The sequence below is a fragment of the Puma concolor genome, chromosome B1, assembly GCF_028749965.1.
Source record: "Puma concolor isolate L17-30 chromosome B1, mPumCon1.1.hap2, whole genome shotgun sequence".
Classification (NCBI taxonomy): domain Eukaryota; kingdom Metazoa; phylum Chordata; class Mammalia; order Carnivora; family Felidae; genus Puma; species Puma concolor.
The window spans coordinates 157,633,786-157,646,429 of NC_141670.1; the positions used below are offsets into that span (position 1 = coordinate 157,633,786).

The 12,644-nt window shown below is 43.7% G+C and overlaps 1 protein-coding gene across 33 annotated transcripts in view; it reads right to left on the reverse strand.

The window, feature by feature from the left end:
• Window positions 1-12,127, reverse strand: part of ADGRL3 (adhesion G protein-coupled receptor L3) — an 847,777-nt gene extending 835,650 nt beyond the window's left edge. For all 33 annotated transcript variants that reach the window (XM_086704954.1, XM_086704959.1, XM_086704957.1 and 30 more), the window contains exon 1: window positions 11,169-12,127. The gene's annotated coding sequence lies outside the window, so the exon portion shown is untranslated. The remainder of the gene's footprint in view (window positions 1-11,168) is intronic.
• Between the last annotated feature and the right edge of the window lie 517 nt (window positions 12,128-12,644).

Here is a 12,644-nt window from a genome sequence, read left to right on the forward strand (position 1 = left end):
ATACACACCACTGCAAATCTCACTATCATCCACTATTCAAAAAAATTTTTGAAAAAATGTCTCTTCAGAGGCTCTATGCAAATTTCATTTCTGAACACGACTGTCTGCAGCCCAGCAGGCTATTTCACCATGATAAGATCACACATTTAATCAAATGCACACAAAAAAAGAAATACCCACAAAGTTTCCTTAATAATGTCAACTTAGAAAAATACAATGTTGACAGCCTACTAATTTTTAGTACTGTTTCTTCTTCTAGGATATGCAACAATATGAAGTCACATGGGAGTTCTTCTAATTAAGTTTATACTAATCTTTTAAAATTCTTCCAAATTATCTCCATATATTACTATTTATATTGAGTTGGAACTTAAAAATGCAAAGTCAATACAACTTTCCATTTTGAATAAAGACAAAAAAAATGCTAAAATTAGGAGGTTTCCCAACGTCTACAAATAATACTTCTAAAGCATCATTTTATTTGAGCCGGTCAAGTGTCCACATTAAATACTATCCAAACTCTAGTTTTTGTAATAATGGATCCATTATTTTCAATAATGCCTGTCATGTGAATAACATTATTATTAGATAGGCTGAAGTATATTTTCACTGCATTCTTTAGACACCTAATAAAGTTATCCTAACTCAATTATCTGAAATGTCTTACTTTATATGCTTTTGAATATTCTGCTCTAAACATAAGGTTTAATTGACTAAACATATATTCCCATGGGTAACATGTCATAATGAGCATACTATCAAGTGTAAAATAATTAGATGTCTCAATGGGTGGATTCATAGCTCCAAACTCATCTTTTCTGGTTTTACTTCTTTTTTTAATTCTTTACTTATTTTTGAGAAAATGAACTATGCACAGGGGAGGCCCAGAGAGAGAGGGAGAGAAAGAATCCCAAGAAGGCTCCATGCTGTCAGCATGGAGCCCTATGTGGGGCTCAAACCCAGGAAGCATAAGATTATAACCTGAACTGAAAGCAACAGTCAGGTATTCAACAGACTGAGCTACCTGGGTGCCCCTCTGCTTTCATTTCTATCTGCATTTCTTTTATGCTGTATTTTTTTTTTTTAAGTTTGTTTATTTGCTTGTTTTCGGGGGAGAAAGAGAGAGCATGAGCGGGGAGAGGGGCAGATAGAGAGGAGAGAGAGAATCTCAAGCAGGCTCCACACTGTTAGCGCTGAGCCCGATGAAGGGCTCTATCTCATGAAACCGTGAAATCATGACCTGAGCCAAAATCAAGAGTTGGATGCTTAACCAACTGAGCCACCCAGGTGCCCCTACACTGTATTTATTCCCATGCCATAAGTTTTTCTTTCTTCAGTTTCTTCTGGGACAATTTTTTCTCCATGTAGCTTAGAGAAAAATTTTTTTTTTCCGTTTCAGTAAGGACCATTTTACTGTGGCTGGTGGAGCTCATACATGAGATAATTTAACCATGAGCTCTGTGTCCGATGGCACATCTTGGGAACTCTATTCACCTGGATATGCTCAATGCCTCAATAATTTACATTTAAACCTACACCTACATTAAGGTCAGTATTCCTCTGCATTTTGAAGCATGTGTAGCAAAAATCCAGCACTCTATGTACCACCAAACTGGTATCCAGTGCCCCTGTTTGAAATTGTATAATGGTAACTCTACCATCATAGGACAGACCAGCATATGTTAAGTAAAGTCACATCTTTCAAATATTTGGTGGCTTTTCAGATATACATAGCCTTGACAACTCAGGCAGTTTCACAGGTGTTCTTGAACCTGTAGACTCGAATCCCCCAATTTGCATGTGTTTGTTGAGTTTTCTAGGTCAAGTAAGTAGGGAAGCATTTTCCACAATCACCCTGGCCACTTACAGGAAGAGAACAAAAACCATTTTTAAAGGTTTTCTTAACGAATTTTCCTAATGTTTAATCTGTCTCAGTTAACAACAGATCACTGCAGTGGACATTTGGGTTTTAACTGACTTTTTCGGTGCACAAAATCCCTCTCTTAACTAAGTCTTTCCTTCTTCAAGCAAATTATATATTTGTCCATAGAGGACCTACACTACCTTACTGACTCCACTAATCTGGTGACAGTAGATTGATCTAAAGCTTGATATCTACCTGAAACTGTGGTCAAAAAGGAGCCAGTGGGAAGAGAGAAGGAAAGAGTAGCTTGGGTAGGGGTATGCAGCTGGAGCAGAATCCTAGTGGTATTCAAGGTACTGTTTTTTTTTTTCTAATGTCTACATAAGCCTTCATTCTTCCCTCAGATTCTTTAGGTAAGAAACACAATAACCTCCCAATGAATTAATCATTTCAGCCTAAAGCTAGCTGGAGGTCTCATTGCAATTAAAAGAGAAATAATGAATACATTCATTTTACTAAATCTTGTATGTTGAATTTAGGTCCATAGGACAACTGACATGTGATAAAATATGCAGCATTCTGGAATGACTTAAATAATATCTAACTGTCATACATAGAAATTGTTGAAAATTAAAGTGAACTTTAACTGGAACTCAAAAAAATGTGTATTACTTTAAAAGAAAACAGTGTCTGAGCTGTTCTTCCAAAGTCAACTACAGTCAATAATATGATTAAACCTCAATAAACAAATTCAATGGAACAGTTAAAGCCAATATAAAGAAGAAAGTCTATAGATACATACATGCCTCATGTTAACACAAAACTATTTCTCAATAGACTCTTTGTCCACTCCTTGAAGTCATGATCAGTATTCTGAGTCAAGGTTCAAACAACAACCATCGGTCATTGACAAATCAAGAACATTGAAAATTTGAAGAAATCAGAAGACATAAACATAAACCAGCTGAGCCCTTCCACTCTTGCCAGCAATAAAATCTCAGACAAAAAGATGACCATCAGTCAGGACCATTTACTCTTATTCAAAAGTATTTGGAAGAGCTTTGAGGAAAGGAAAAGGGGAAAAAACAAAACAAAATAGAACAAAACAAAACAAGAGACTGTTGAAAAACTTCTTACAGGGTCAGCTGTCAATGGAATGCATTTTAGTATTCAGGTTACCCACCCATGCAGAACATCAAAAACTGGGCTTGAGTCTCTCCCCTATTCTCACAGGCTCAGGCTACTGTGGAGCCACTGGGGCTGTCCTGAATAGTAACACACTCTGCCTCTGCGGGACACATAAACACCAACACAAGCTGATCAAACAGAAGGGGGTGTCGTTTCTACTTGGCTTTCGTTTTCTCGAGTCATACTTTACAACACTTGATTCTGGTACAACTTAGCAACTCAGCTGTCCAACGCTCAGCTTATTTTTCCATTCATTTTCACCACCTACCATGTTGTGGTACACTCTTTCCGCTTTAACAAAAATGCTGGATAATTATAGGTAGGAGTCACACACCTTAATAATGTCTTTTATTGGCAACTGTCACTGACATACAGATGTTATTTCTAAAACGTGGACTTATTTATGACCCTTTCAATATTTCAGGTCTCTAAAGCAATTTTGGGATTTGAATTTTAAGGGTCCGTCTGCATTTATAGCAATCTTCTGAGGACGGGAACTTTAGGATTATAAACCTTTTAAATTTATAGAAATCTTTAAATCTTGGAAGTTGATGATGACTTTATTTGGTTACAACATTGTAGAAAATCCTGATGCAGTTAAAGCTTAAAGAGCTGCTGATGCCATGAGAAAAGATGATCAGGAGTTTAATTTAAAACGTCTTAAGTTAAATTGCTACTTTCATTTTATACATGATTTAAAGTCAATCTTCAGGCACAGCACTTGGTGGCTGTCAAAAATATTTTCCTATCAGGATTATATGATTTTTTGGTGGGGAATTAGTAGCAGAGTAAAACATTTTAAGATTAGGAGGAAAAACTAAAAAATAGGTACTGAACAAAAGGTTAAGAAAGGAGAGAAGGAAAGAACATGGGAAAGCCAAGAAGATCCCTGAAACCTTTCTCAGCTGCTTAAGAAAATGCTATTGATTTTCATAGCTCATCGAGAACGCTTCAATTAAAAAAATGATATCTGATTTAGCTAAATTTTCTTACTAATGGCACTTAAGGCCACTTCTAATAATACTGTAACTAACAGTATCAGGTACCATTCATTAAGTGCTCATAGTGTCAGGTATTTTTCTGTTTACTTCCTATTCCCCTCCCCAAATCAGCAACGTAGCTTTTATTACCTGTATTTTACAGATAGAGGTGATAGAGCTAGAAAATTGTGGAAAGGGGATTGTATTCAAGTGCCTCTCATTCCAAAGGCCATTTCTGAGAAGTTCATAATTAGGGACAGTGCCCAGCTATGCCCATCTCAGGAATATAACTTAGTTTCTACAACACTTGTCAGCATTAACCAAAGTGGAAAAGACAAGTACGGTAACACTAATTTCATAGTGGCAGGCCTAGGTCAGAAATTAAACCAGCCACGGAATATATTCCCCCCAAATGTACTTAATTTATAAATAATAGATCTCTAAAGCTTTTGCATAGATGTCGATGTGTCATTCAAAAGTATTACAGTTCACCAAACTTTAGCATCTAGTAAAACTAATCTCTATGTGGAGCCTCCCTTACTCATTAGGCATATTACCATTCACAAACATACTGAGTTACATTAGATAATTACCCCAAAGATCCTTTTCACTGAAAATGGTCTGTTGTGATGCTTGGATAGTGATTAACAGACTAAGAGTGCAGTGAGTCGTCTTGATATCACTTCAGAAAAGTGATTTCCTCCTTAATAATTCCCAAGATACATAAATATTCAATTAGGGTCTTTGAAATCTAGTTTTAATTGGGTATTCATTCTCCACCCAACTTCAAACTTAGCCTAAGCCAAGAAAGGTGTTTTATTAGTTCTTACTATAAGTAAAAAAACAAAAACAAAAACAAAAAAACACCCAAAAACAGAACTTTTCATGACTTTTAAAGTGGGAGGGTAAAATAAAGCCAAGATTATCTTTTATATGAAATTTTCAAATTTAAGAGCACTTAACAGACATATTCTAAAGCAATGAGGTTAAACATAATTGCATATCTGAATCACATGGGGAGTTGATTAAAGTTTTCGGGGACCCTTCTGAGACTCAGCAAATATAGTAATAATGACAGCAGCATGTAGTTGCATCTCCATTATTATGTGCCTGGAACTCTCTTAAGCACTTTGCATATATTTTCCCTTTAAATCTTCACAACAAGCAATGAATCAGGAACAACTGTTATGACCAATTAAAACATATCAGAAAATGGGGCACTTGGGTGGCTCAGTTGGTTAAGCGTCCGGCTTTTGATCTCTGCTCAGGTGATGATCCCAGGGTTCATAAGAATGAACCCCGCACTGGGCTCTGCACTAATGGTGCAGAACTTGCTTGGGATTCTCTCTCTCTCTCTCTCTCTCTCTCTCTCTCTCTCTCTCTCTCTCTCTGCCCCTCCCACTCAGATGCTCTTGCACTCTCAAAGTAAACATTAAAAAACATATCAGGAAATTGAGGCATAGAGAGATCCAGTATCTGACCCAAAGCCAAGTAAGTTATCAAACCTAGGCAAAGACACCACAGAGTCCCTTCTCTTCACCACCACACCATTCTGTCTCTCCAGATATCAGAATATCCAGACCCAGGGCCCAGATTTTAAGTATTCCCAGTAACTCTTCTGCTACTGTCAGCAAATCAGGCTGGAGACCTGCATCTTTAAAATTTCTATTTCAGTAACTGGGAACCAAAAAACGAGAAACAAGCTTTCTACACTGGAAAGAGAATACTGAAAATGTCAAATAATAAAACATCCAACCTACTTGTGTCTTTTTAAAGTTTGAACAGTCTACTTATTTTTTCTTATCCTAGATGACTCCTTATATGGTCAGATGAAGAGACACTTGTAAGGACAAGGAGACAGATCTTGCAAAAGCCAACGCCAGTGGTTCTTAGACCTTCCGGTCCCAGGGCCTTTTCACATGCTTAAAAACTGATGACCTAAAGCAACTTGATTATGTTGATTATAGCTATCAATATTTATGTACTAATAGGTAAACTGAGAAAAATTTAAAACATAAGAATACACAAGCACACATGACATATGCTATCAGAGCAACGATGTCATCACAGATCATGTGCCTTCTGGAAAACTCCATGGTACACTTGTAAAAGTATGAGAGTAAGGGGCGCCTGGGTGGCTCAGTCCGTTAAACCTCCAACTCTTGATTTTGGCTCAGGTCATCATCTCATGGTTGTGAGACTGAGCCCCACATGGGGCTCTGTGCTGAGCATGGAGCCTACTTAAGACTCTCTCTCTCTCCATCTTCCTCTCTCCCACCTCTCTCTCTCTCTCTCTCTCTCAAAAAAAAAAAAAAAAAAGTATAAGAGTAAGGGCAAATAACATCATAGCATTGTTACAAAAATGTTTTCTTTTTCCATTTCTTTTTACATACTCTGAAGAGAGCTTCCCCTGAACCTGCTCTACAAAATAACTGACCCACAAGTTTTACCAGAAAGAAATATTCAGTTGGGGGATTTAATTTTCCATCTCTGAGATAAGGTTCACAAAAAACAGAATCACCACCAATATTATTCCATTTAGATTCTTCACTAATATGGACCAAATGGTAACTTCTTCAAATGTGTACATATAATCACTCTGATAAACAAATTCATTAATACTAGAACTAAATTCTTGTTTTAAATGTCAGTAAGACATAAGCAAGACATAAATTATTAGGATCTACAGAATCTTCTATGATCAAATGTAGAAAGAACTCTCCTTCTTCCACCCGTGCCCTAAAACGAATGGAGAATCACAATTAATTCTGAGTAGATGGCTAATTTTTAATGTATTTGTTACTGCATGAGCACACTTCATAATTCTAAGAAAAAAGTTATAATGGCCACTTATGCAGTTGAATTAATTTTATAGGGCCACACAGATAGTCAGCATGACATTAAAGAGTTTTGAAGGGATATATGCACATCTTAGGACTCATAAACGCTATCTAGGGGCATGCTCACACTACTTTTTCAAACTGGCCGGTAAGCAGCAATACCAAAATCACAATGAATGAAAAATCTGGATTTTTCTCCCCATTTATCAACAACAACAACAACAACAACAACACACACACACACACACAAATGGAGACAACAACGGGAAAATGTCAGGAGGACCTTACTTGCATTTGAATGTTCTACTTTATATTTTATTATAAAATAGACTTTCTATAAAGAAATTCATTTGCATTAAAGAAAGGACATAAATGCAATAATAATCTAAGTGTAAATATGTCCTTCAATGTAAACAAAAGCTAAATTACAATAGAGCCTCTGTCTTCAGGGTTTCTCCCTATGTGAGCAAATTCATATTTGAATGTAATGCAAATCTAAGAAATCCAAGGGAAAACAGCCATTTGCAAAACTTAAGATCACCTCCCTCTAATTCCAACTGCTCTAGCCATCCATACCATGCTAAATTAAGGCTGCACATTTCTCAAAAATTGCTCTTTGTTCTTAAATACAAAAATCAATAAGTTTTCCTTACTGATTTCTGGGCAAAAATGCCCCCCTTCTAACAGTCACTGTCACTCTTGCTTGGCAACCCTTTTCAGGGAGAGTTTCAAGCAGCAGGTAAAGTGGTCCAAATGAAATCTGAAGAACAATTCAGTTTAGCATTGTATTATTTGACTAACTTCAACCTTTTTGCTTTTATAACATGTTTAAATCTCCTACTTCGGATTTCCTAGGCTACATACAGCTCACCAAAGAATCAAAGACAAATCAAGACCATAAAAAATTTGCCTTTCTTAATTACTAGAAACAATGCCAGCCACAGTAGCTGGAGCCAGTACGTCTCACACTTGCTATTATTCCCTGTGGAAAGGAATATTTAAATCTCCAAACTGTAAGAAGATCATTAAGAAAACCTTCCATTCATGTTTTTGAGGAGAGCTCTCACTCTGAAGGATAATCACACCAAGCCACTTAAAATGAGACATCAAAAGCATTTACCCATCAGGCAAATCACATGCTGGTTTATCACTCTTCAGGCCAGGGATGCCTGATACAGCCTAACAGGTCAAACTAAAATATTTAAACAGTTCACATAAACCTTTATACTGATCATTCCTCCCACCCCAAGTGTATAGAAATAGTCTAGGCCACCATACACACCAATGGAGCAGGTTATTGACTATTTAGTGATATGAAAGTGCTATGGAATGGCCTTCCACCACTTTGACATATTCACCTTCAGCTAAAGACAGCACAATACACTGACAGACTTGGTTCTAATGACATCAGGACCTGTGGAATGTATGACTGCTAGCAAACGCAGGCTGCTAGGAAACAAAGAACAGATCTGATCAAATCTTCTAGTGTAAGGGCTGGGAATCATTACGATTAGATCTTCTGAAATGACAGGACAAGTGTCCCTTAATCTTCAGAAATATTTACAAGTGTAAAGACTTTAACCATATCCCCTAGAAATCAAACAAATGTATGAAGCTAGAGCCTCATAAATTAAATCACAATTCTCTAAGTTTTCTATGAATACGACGGCCACTAGCAATCGTGCATAAAAACAGAACTTAATCAGAATCAGGCATCAGTGATTCTTTATTCCTTTTTTTTTCTTTTTTGCAAAAGCCTAAGCTTTTTCAAGAAGTCAAGATCAAAAGAAAGAAAGAAAGAAAGAAAGAAAGAAAGAAAGAAAGAGAGGGAGAGAGGAAGAGAAAGAGGGAAGGGGAAAAGGAAGGAAGGAAGGAAGGAAGGAAGGAAGGAAGGAAGGAAGGAAGGAAGGAAGGAAGGAAGGAGAAAGAAAGAATTAGAGTACCTGGAAAATAAGTACCCTTTTTACATTTACAGTGCTATACTTTTAAAAACAAAATAGAACACAGTCATTTGTGCCAAACACCAAAGCAGTCATAGCTGATCTACAACTAAGGAATTTAGTAGCTTTTCATTACTGAAACTGAAAAGCAGGTTAGCTTTTTAACTTTTTAAAAACCATTCATCTTTGTACATTTTTAACCCTTGCTTTGGTGACAAAAAAAAAAAAAAAAAGACGGAAACAAAGCTGAGAGATATTTCAACATAAATATCCTTTTAGCTCCTACACAAATTATCTGGAAACCTCTTGGTGATGCTATAAAAGAACTGACAATTCTGTCCGTAATCCACGAACAGACAACTTGGGCGCCAGAACTCCGGGTCATTTGGTACCATTACAGACTGAAAAACAAACCAGGGAAATCTAGCTAAATTCTGTTTAATCTCACAGGGAAATGAAGAGCATTCTGCAAGTGAAAAATTACTAAAGAAGTGTGCCTTTGTAGATTCTACAACGACATTCTTTAACTAGTGTTGATAGCCCATATGACACTAAATTAGCAGACCGCCTATTTACTTCAGAGCAAAACCCAGAAGGCAGTTTTTCCTTCCTGCCAGAGTCTATGCGTCTCCTCATTTCCCCAGCAGCTGGCTGGAAGGATGTAAAATCAGAGGTGCAAGAAGGCTTATACTTCCTAATGAGTAATCCACCCAGGAAAGTAAACACAACAGACACCAGCAGGTTCGGCCGTAAAGGAGACTGTGGCAGGGGTGCTTACACGGTTGTTTACAATGTGCCCCAACTACCGCAGGCAGGGTCACACACAGGCACAGGGAGGAGACACCCAGAGGTGGCTCACACACCTCCAGTTCGCCCAATTTCTGGGATATCTCTGGCCGTAAATAAAGCAGCGCGGGTGTCTATCAGACTGAGGGAAGTGACCAGAGAATTACAGGAACTAGGGTTGTGCTGGCTGGACTCGGCTATGTGAATGTGCCCCGGAGATGACTGTTCTATCCCTTGGTCCTCATCAGGGCCAATCTGGGGTGCGTCGAGCGCTGCACCAGAGACTCACGCGCGCCACGCATCTCGCGGAGGTGCTCCTCACGGGGGCAGAGGGGACACCGTGTGGCTTCCTCGCAACCCCTGTGGGGCCTCGCGGCCTCCTCAAACCAGATTTTCGAGTTAAGCGGATCCCAGGCGATTTCGATAAGCAAGATCAGCTCAACTAGCATCGGCTCTGCCATCCCCACAAATACCTCCGGCCATCCCCAGAGCGCGCAGGAACGCGCGCACACTGTCACGCACACGCCGACCCCACCGCCAACTGACCCTGGTAGCAGAGGTCGCCCCCACCCCTGGAACACACACCCACCTATAACTGGGGGCCTGGCACGCTCAGCCCTTGAGCTCCGGCCGGGGACCAGTGGCGGGGGCGCGGAGGCACCTACGTTCCCCAGAGCCGGAGTGTCCCCTTCTCCCGCTGGAGGCTCCGGGTCGCCCGCCCTCCTACCTGTAACCCAGCCGACCGCGGATACCAGTGCTCTTTCCACCCCGCCCTGGCATCGCCGGTGCCCCGATTCGTGCAACGCCGTCCCCCGCCCCGTGCCCACTCCCAACACCGCGCCGCCCCGGGCCACCCACGAAAGTAGCAGCGTTTTCCAACCAAAACCTCCTAACAAAGCCCGGGCAAGCAGCTCTAAACCAAACTGCCGTGAAGGGGACACCACGGGCGGGGTACGGAAAGGCAGCGCAGCTCTGCCACTCAGGGGCGCGACCTGGGCAACCGCGGCCACCATGGATGCTCCAGACGGGCGTCTAGGAAGGATCGCGGTGAGCTCGCCGCCCCTCAGTCCCCATCACCCCAGAGCGCAGCTCTCACCCGGTCCCTGTCTGCTCTCCAGCCCGCTCCCGCCTCCAACGGCACCAGCTCCGGGTCAGCGGAGAGAAGGCGCCCCCTGGTCTGCTTTCAGCCCCCACCAAGGGATGACACTGGGGTGAGAGTGGAGGGAGAATTCCCGGGGTGGAAATTCCAGTTCCTACTCCCAGCGTGTCGGACTGCGAATGCGCCGGGTCTGCTCTCCCCTTCATCCCTCTCCTCCGCCAAATCGCCCAGTTGCTGGAAGAACTCGAACCCGTGCCAAACCCCAGCGCCCACCAGCCAGGAGGCTCCCTTTCCCGCCCCGCATCACGATCGGATGAGTGTGCGTGCGGGCGAGTGTGTGAGGGCGACTGTGTGAGTGGGTGGGTGAGTGTGCGTGAATCCCGCACCCCCTCGGTTGCCCGCCCCGCGGACGCCGCCGCCTGCGCCGGGCCAGGGCCACCACTATTAGGAAGAGTGAGAAGAATAAATTACCTTTCGTAACCGCCGGTCCCTGAGATCGTCCCATCAGTTGCTCAACAACCTGCAGCCGAGTGCAGTTTCCACAATCCAGCCATGGAGCCCGGGGCAAAAGACCGGCCGGCCCCGGAGAAGACACCCCCACCACACGCTGCAAGGAATGATAACCACAGCGCAGAGAAAGCAGCAGGAGGGTGGAGACCCCAGCCAAAGAAACAACAACAAAAAGTCTCTCCTTCCCCCTTTCTTCTGCTACACAGCCACGGAGAAAGGGGAAGGGGGGGAGAAAGAACCAAAGATCTGTCTTCCTGTACGTTGTCTCGCTTCAAACACACCGAGGGGGTAAAAACGGAGCAAAGAGAGAGCAAGGTTCAAATGTCTCTCCCAGTCCACAGTTGCACAACTTCGGAGTAGGGCTCCGTCTCCAGCAGCGGCCGAGAGACCCAAGCGGCAGCTATTAACATGCGGCAGTCATAGCTGGGGCTGCTTCTCCTCCCGCTGCTGCTGCTGCCGCTGCCGCTGCTGCTGCCGCCGCCGCTCAAGAAAAGACGCTGCTGGAGAGACCAAAAATCTTCCACCATCCCCCCAGCCGATCTTTATATCCAGTTCTCCCACCCCACCCCCTTCTCTTTCTTTTTCTTCTTCTTCCTCGTCCTCCCCTTTCCGCTTGGGAAAGGGAGCAGTGGAATAGGTAGGGGGAGCCGCGACAGCCAGGGGTGGCTTCTTCTCCGCCAAACCCTCCTCCTTCTCCCGAGGTTTTCTCCCCGCGGAGGGTCTCCTCTGGCGCCCGCAACCTGCGCCGAGAGCCGGAGCGAGGGCCACGCAAACTCCTTCCCGAGTGCACGGTGGGGGCGCGCGGGCGGAGCGGGCGCCCGGCTGCCGAGGGCTGCGTCCCGGGGGTCGCGGAGCCCGGAGCCCGGGGGGTGGCAGATTAGCTCGCCGGCCGGGCCGGGCAGCTGCGGGCATGTGGGAGCTTCATCGCGCGGCCCCGAGCTCCGCGCCGCCGCCGCCTCTTCGGTTCTTTCTCTTCTTCGACTCTCCGAGAGCGAGCAAGGCTCTGGCGCTCTCCACACACGCACACTCACACACGCGCACACACGAGCGAGCTCCTGCCAAAGCAAACCGTGCAATCCGCGCGCGCGCACACCCGGAGAAAGAGGACGGAGGCAAAAAAAGAGAAGAAAGAAAGGGGAGGGGGCGAGTCACAGGCGGCGGCAGCGGCAGCTGTCGGAGCGGAGGCAACGAGCAGTCCGGGGAAAACCAGCAGCGGCAGCGGCGGCGCCCACCCGGACCAGCGGCAGCATCTGCATCCCCGCTCCCGGGAACTGGGGCGAGCGGTGCCGGGCGAGCAGGAGACCCGGCGACGCGCCGAGAGCGGGTCGGAGCGCGGGCGCGCCGGGGCCGTGCAGCCTGCGCGCGGCGGACGCAGCCGTGGCCCGAGCCGAGGCCAGAATGAGCCGCGGGCTGGCGAGCGCCAAGAGCGCGGAGAGC